The sequence below is a fragment of the Mastomys coucha genome, unplaced genomic scaffold, assembly GCF_008632895.1.
Source record: "Mastomys coucha isolate ucsf_1 unplaced genomic scaffold, UCSF_Mcou_1 pScaffold22, whole genome shotgun sequence".
NCBI classification, from domain to species: domain Eukaryota; kingdom Metazoa; phylum Chordata; class Mammalia; order Rodentia; family Muridae; genus Mastomys; species Mastomys coucha.
Genome location: NW_022196905.1, coordinates 144,163,473 through 144,170,616, shown reverse-complemented (window position 1 = coordinate 144,170,616; position 7,144 = coordinate 144,163,473). Strand labels below are relative to the sequence as shown.

At 45.5% G+C, this 7,144-nt stretch overlaps 1 protein-coding gene across 1 annotated transcript in view; it reads right to left on the bottom strand.

The window, feature by feature from the left end:
* B3glct (beta 3-glucosyltransferase) overlaps nt 1–7,144 on the bottom strand; it is an 86,101-nt gene that overhangs the window by 49,588 nt on the left and 29,369 nt on the right. The window lies entirely within an intron of this gene.

Genomic DNA, 7,144 nt, shown 5'->3' with positions numbered 1-7,144 from the left:
AAAAAAACAGAATATCCCTTTTCTAGGTTCTTCTGTGACCCTTCACAACAGGGCAAGCTACAACAGCAGTCAGCATATAAAATAACACTTGGTAAAACCTGATAATTCACTGATTAGAAAAAGAAACTGATGCTTAAAAATTAGAAAATTCAAAGTGCCTATTAGCTTGCCTGTCAAACTTCAGTACACTCGGGAATGTTCTAGAACACAAGAAAAATGGTTTCCCTCCTCCTGCAGCCACCCGGAGCACACTACTAAATTTCACATAGAGCTGGTACAGGTGCCTGTTTCTTATTCAGACTGTAAAAATGGGGGGAAAATGTTTGTGCTTTTAGTAAGACACAGTTTCAGCACCTTGAGGTAAAACAGGCCCAGGTAACGCCGAGAGTAGCTAGAAGGAGCCGCTAATCACAGAACCACTTCCATTTTTTGCGCCTTGATTTTTTTTTTTTTTTTTTTTTTTTTTTTTTTTTTTTTTGCAGGCTTCAGAGAAGCGTGCAACCTGACAGGGGCAATGAATAAATAAACAGCAGTTTCTGGGAATCTGCTACCGTGGGAGGCACAGATATTTTGAGCTATCAGATAAATATTCAAATGATAAAAGCTAACTGCTGATTGCTCCTCTCGGGGCAACTTTTAGGAATGCTCTCAGAAGGCGAATCTACAGCCAGACGCACCGAGGGCCCCTTGTCTGTGGTCCTTGCAAGCGCCCACCACGGTTCCAACGAGACTGACAGCTTTCCCTCTTCCGCTATCACAGCTCCAAGGCCAGCTGAGCTGCCAACGCATTCCCAAAAGTGTGTCAATTCCTTGAAACAGTTTGATTCCAACGAGGGAGCATCCCTGCTTTACAAGGCGAGGTTTCCTTGCTTGGATGGTACATCTCAGCTATTAACGCTCAGAAGATGGCCTTCTCTAGGGCTCATGGAGTGCCAGGGCAAAGCATCTCTCCCCTGCCCGCCCCTCGGGAACTGTCTACAGACCCGGTGCTAGCTGTCAACTATTTTTAAATCTCTGAAGTGCCATTCATGGAATTAAACCAAAGTTTGAATCCCGTATGGGAGATAAAAAGCTCCGTAAAGAGAAGAAGATCCAGGACCAAGCATAGCTGCAAACTCTGCATCTTTTGATTGACAAAGCCTTGTTAATCCACATTTGAACCTGCCTGAGGCATACAGCACACTCCAGCACTCCTCAGCAAATTAAGTCTGAGCATTACAGATCTGCTCTCCTACTACAGCATTCACAGCTGAGCCCCAGCGGGGAAGGAATGTCAGCGTAACAGTAACAGTTGATCTTATAGTCAGAAAGGGGGGAATGTCTCTTTATCACTTTAGACTCTATTTACTATCACAGAAATTAAACTCTGGGGCCCCCAGGGCACTTCCTTAACTACACCTCTTTAAATGTAAAACCAATATCGCCACCTGGTGGCCAGTGGGCTCCTAGCTCACAGAGGATGTAAATGAAAAATAAAAAAATAAAAATTAAATATAAACTTTAAAACTAAAGAGAAGCAAAAGGGTTAGAGGAGACAAATGCTTCAGACAAAAGGAACCACTTCTAAACGTTAAACGCTTAGACAGTACATTGATGGACACACAGTCTCTAGTATTGTATTTAGCATTCCACTAAACTAGCACTAGCATGTACTAGGGGTCAGGGACACACGGAAAGTAAAGACGAGTCCTGCCTCACTCTGGTGTCTGAGCATGGAACAGATACACACTGGACCAAGAGGTGCCATGAAGAGGTCTTGGTGGAATGCCAGTCAGAACTCTACTGGCTACTAAGATGTCTACAGATGAGGATAATGTCTATTACACTAGACAAAGGTCATTAGCCTGAACAAAAATACTGATAGCTATGGGGTCTGGTTTGGTTTTGGTTTCATTTTATTTTTATGTATATGTGTGTTCTGCCTGCCCATATATCTATGAATCACATACATGCAATCATGCAGTCATGTATGTGAACTGTCCCCTCCCGCAATCTAGGCCATTCTGTAGTAGTCGAATGCAGAGACCGGAAGTTAAATGGGAGTTACAGAAAAGGAGGGGCAGGGAGTTGTTTAGAGGTTCACAGTTTTATTAAATAAAAGGGCTGTGGGGATGTACAAGAATAGACCTGATGTGACTGAACTGTGCCCTTGAGACATCCATTTGTGGGTTCAGCAATTAAGAGCACTAGCTCCTCTTTCAGAAGACCTGGGTTCGGTTCCCAGCACCTACATGGGGGATTGCAACCCTCTGTACCTCCAGTTTCAGGAGATGTGATGCCTTCTTCTGGACTCTGCACTGAATGCATGTGGTGCACAGACAAAAATACTCACACACATAAAATTAAAGCAGACAATCTTTGTTCATTTGCTTTTAAAATAAAAGAAACATCTATAACAACAGGGAAAAAAGCTGCTCAGAAAAAAGAATGGATTTGGGGAACTCAGGGTAAGTCACACAAACACAGCTTGGTTCTGAGTGATCTGAAATTAATGGAATTCAACCTGTTCTCTGCCTTCAACATCTGTGGAGGAGAGAGATAAATGGGTAACAAGTAATAACACAGATGGAAGCAAATACAACAGGTTTGTGCATGATATAGAGGTTTGTACAAGATACTACAGGTTTGTACAAGATGTTACAGGTTTGAATATGATACAGAAGTAGGACCAGGAAAGAGTGGCTTACAACCATGGGTACGTTGGTAGAGAGAGCACAAGTACAGTGACACCTGCCTGTAATCACAGGACTTGGAAGACAGGAGTCACTCACCTCTAAACCATCAATGTGTACACATAAATGGGTATGTGCATACTCATGCAGTTACCCTCAGGGGCCACAAGAGGGCATCAAATCCCTCTGGTATTGGAGTTGTATAAAGTGCTTATCATTTAAGCAGGAGAGCCTGACTTCAGATCCACAGCACCAGAATAAAAGCTGGCCATTACAGAATGCATCTACATTCCTAGGAAGACTAGGAATGAGTGGATCCTGAGGCTCAGTGGCTAGCCAGGTTAGCCTTCTTGGGTGAGTTACAGGCTGTAGGGCCATGGACCATGAGAGGAAGCCTGGTAAGGTCAAGCCAAAGGTTTGGAGCCCCAGAGACCCTGAAGGGAAGGTAGGAGCTTTGCCTGCTCCCAGCACCAGGCCCCTGTCATAGCCACAGCCCCATATAGATTTGTGGCCATCAGTGAAGTAAGGGCAATGCCCCAAGCCCTTCCACATGCAGATGAGGCATCCCTAAAATAGGAACCAAGACAACAGGAAAAGAAATGTGACCTGTGGTCACATAGGCTCAAGACAGCGTTCTCCATGCTAACAAGGTATCTAGAGGCTTGGAGGGCATTGCCAATAAACTTCCCTTCCCAGACATTTCTCCCTGCAAAAGGTATTTAATCTCAGACTCACCCTGAAAAGTAGGGTATAGTTTTATGCATCCATTTTCTCCCATGACAATAATAAACTGTTTGGAACTATCAACTGCGTCTTTTCGTTGAGATCTGCTGTGAGGAGCCATGGAGAAAGCCTTACCTAGTCCCCCATAGAAGAGCTCTCTGCATTCCTAGCCACAACTGCCACCAAGCCTGCTGCCTAACAAGCTGAGGACTCATCCCCATGGGTCTATACAGAGCTCCTCTTCCCCTTCCCCCTTGCCCCTCCCCCCATCCCAGGCCCACAGGCCCCCAACACCCAAGAGCCTGAGAACCCCACAGCCCTGGCCTTGTTGCAGGCCCAGGGACCCCTGAGCCAGCTCCAGCTTCCCACATATCAGACTGTGCTTTCCCACAACCACCCGGTCCCACCACCACCCCTCTTTCCCCCCAGCGGTGTCTGGGCACTTCAGTACAGCCCAACACCCGCCTAGCAGTAGTTCCTAGCAGTAGCGTGGGATAAGTGCAGTCAAACTCTCCTCCTCCTGCCGATGTTATGCCCCGAGTCCTCCAGAAACCCAGACGAGCCCAAGAATTGCTAAGTCCACTGCAATTTGCAAAAGAGTCTTTTCATTATTTCGAGTCTTGACTCGGATGGCAAGCCCCCCAACCCACCCACCCCCCAATGATGTAGGTGCTGGCATGCGACCACGAGTTTGGAAAGCATTGGGTTTATAACACAGAGCAGTTAGGACTTCTTTGAATGCTTAGGGTGAAGGGGAGTGGAGGTGAGGTTAGGTAAGCTGTAACTCAAATGCAACACCATTTGGTGGGATGGAACTGAAGCTGGGAGGGAGATTAAAGAGTGTCTTTTGGGTTCTAACACGCCCAGGATCAGATGTGTGAAGGATACAACATCTGTCCCAATATTGGGAGTAACTGGGACCAGCAGGACTAGGCACACAGGAACTCCGCCAGCCCAGTGGCTCAGGTTCCTTCTGGTCCCACAAAACCCAGAGGAAGCTCCACTCCCAGGTGCTCTAACACGCCTAGGATCAGAAGTGAGGAGGACACAACATCTGTCCCAATACCAGGAGTAACTGGGACCAGCAGGACCCAGGCACACAGGAACTCCGCCAGCCCAGTGGCTCTGGTTGCCTCCGGTCTGTCTGGGTAGGCCGGCCGGCTGGTGCTCTGAGCAGAGCTTGGGCGCAAGCTCTGCAGCCAGTCCCACAATATCAAGAAACTCCACTCTCAGGAGCTCTAACACACCCAGGATCAGAGGTGAGGAGGACACAACATCTGTCCCAATACCGGGAGTAACTGGAACTATCGGGACCAGGCACACAGGAACTCTGCCAGCCCAGTGGCTTGGGTTGCTTCTGGTCTGTCTGGGTAGGCCGGTGCCCTGAGCAGACCTTGGGTGTAAACTCTGCAGCCAGTCCCACAACACCCAGAGGAAGCTCCACTAATAAGCCCAGGGTCACAGGATCCCAGAATCCCAGAATCACAGAGACAGCTTGACTCTGAGGAGTTCTGACAAACCAGGATCACAGGAAGAACAGGTTCTAGTCAGATTTAGCCAGGGCAGGTAGCACTAGAGACAACCAGATGGTGCGGGGAAAGCGTAAGAATATAAGCAACAAAAACCAAGGTTCCTTGGCATCATCAAAACCCAATACTCCTACCATAGCGAGTCTTGGTAGCTTGAGACAGCCTCCCCACCTCTGCATAGCCAAAAACTAGCTCTCTCTCTGATAAACGGCCGAACTCTCCAAGTGCTCTTACTTGGGACCTTAAAAAATAACAAACTCAAAGAAGATAAAGGCCCTATGTTTGAGTCATAGAAAAGGATAACCAGAAGTCACAGACATATGACCAGCCATAAAATTAGTTCCTGATAGCCCTACAAAAGACACTCTTTTTTTTAAGTTTTATTGCAATATGATGAGAAAAGTTACATGATTTCAATTTATCCGAATTTGTTAACATTTAAAAACATATTTTAAGTAAATAGAATTAAATCACATTCTTGTTTTCCTTTTGTACCCCAACTCCTCCGAGACTCCCCTTTCAATACCCACAATATCTTTTTTTATCATATTCTTTAAAATTTATAAAACATTATAACAATAAAAGTGAGTATTATAAAAGTTGTTTGATATAAAACAACAATCAATTTAACAGTCTTAGCCAGGCGGTGGTGGTGCACGCCTTTAATCCCAGCACTTGGGAGGCAGAGGCAGGCGGATTTCTGAATTTGAGGTCAGCCTGGTCTACAGAGTGAGTTCCAGGACAGCCAGGGCTACACAGAGAACCCCTGTCTCGAATAACAAACAAACAAAAAAACCCAAAACAAACAAACAAACAAAAAAAACCAGTCTTATGTAGATGCTTGTCTACGGCAATACTGAAAATACAAACATTTTTCTCAATATAAATTTTAAATAACTCCAAACATATTAACTGTATATTTCAAAATAATACATCACTACTAATATTTTCTTAAATGAACATAAATATATAAGGTGTTTTTGTTTGTTTGTTTGTTTTGTATTTAGTAGAGCTTAAAATCTTGGCTCTTACTTTGGTAACTTGATACAAGAGTTACAAACGTCAAGCAAAGCATTCAGTCTCACTCTTTGTTCTCTTACAAGTCCCCTCTTCTGGATTCATCAGGATGCTCCTCAGGATGTTTTCATGGGGGGCGGGGGAGCTATGGACAGTGCCATTCTAACACCAGACTGGGTTCCCTCCGAACAGAATGGCCTGGGATGGGGAGGAATCCCTGAGCTTGCTGCAAGGGGACACAGCACACAAGCCAGCTGCCTGCTTGCCACTGACAGGAAGGAGAATGGGAGCCTCTGCAGGGGGCCTGGGGGGGGCACAGAGGCAAACCAATTTGTGCACAACACTGGAGTCTCTTTGGTGAGGCTTCTAAAAAACAGGACAATTAGCCACAGAGAGTTAGCATCAGTAATCTGGGACTGCAACACCAGGACAAAACAACTCTGCAAATGCACACCTTTAACTCCAGCATTCAGGAAGCAGAGGCATGGGGATCTCTCTGTAAGTCACCCTGATCTACATAACAGGTTCCATGCTAGCCAGGGCTACATAGTGAGATCCTGCCTCAAAGGAAGAAGGAGGAGAAGAAATAGAAAGAAGAAAAGAAATAGAAAGAAGAGAAGAAAGAAGGAAGAAGGGTAGGAGGTGGAAGATGGGAGAAAGCATCTATGGACAGATAACAGACTCCTTATCTGCAGCCTCAGCTCCCCAAGAGCAACTATGATTGAAAATAATAGGTAGAAAATATCATACATAACTGCCAGCTTTAAAACCACATGCTGGGGGGGAGTGGGAAAAAATAAAATAAAATAAAACCGAGTACTATTCTGAGATATATGATAAAGTATTGGGCTTCTCAATTCCCCAGGACACCCATCAGGCCTTGGTCCAGCATATCCTCACAGTGGACAGCCATCCACTGGTGACTGGCAGCCATGTCAGGTACAGGGCTGAAAACCATCACACTACAGTGCCTGCTTCAGTGCCTGGTTCACATGCAAAGCATCGCAGCAATGGGCTGGCGTGACAATATACTGTTCTAATTACTCAGCTTTTGATACTGGTAATCTCTTAGTGTGTTTGATTAATAAATTAATTTTATCTTATGTAATAGAGGTGTGTATGGGGGGAGCCTGGCATATAGAATCTGGGTCTATCTGTGGCTTCAGAAATCCACTAGGAGGCTTGAACTGTGTCCTCATCAAA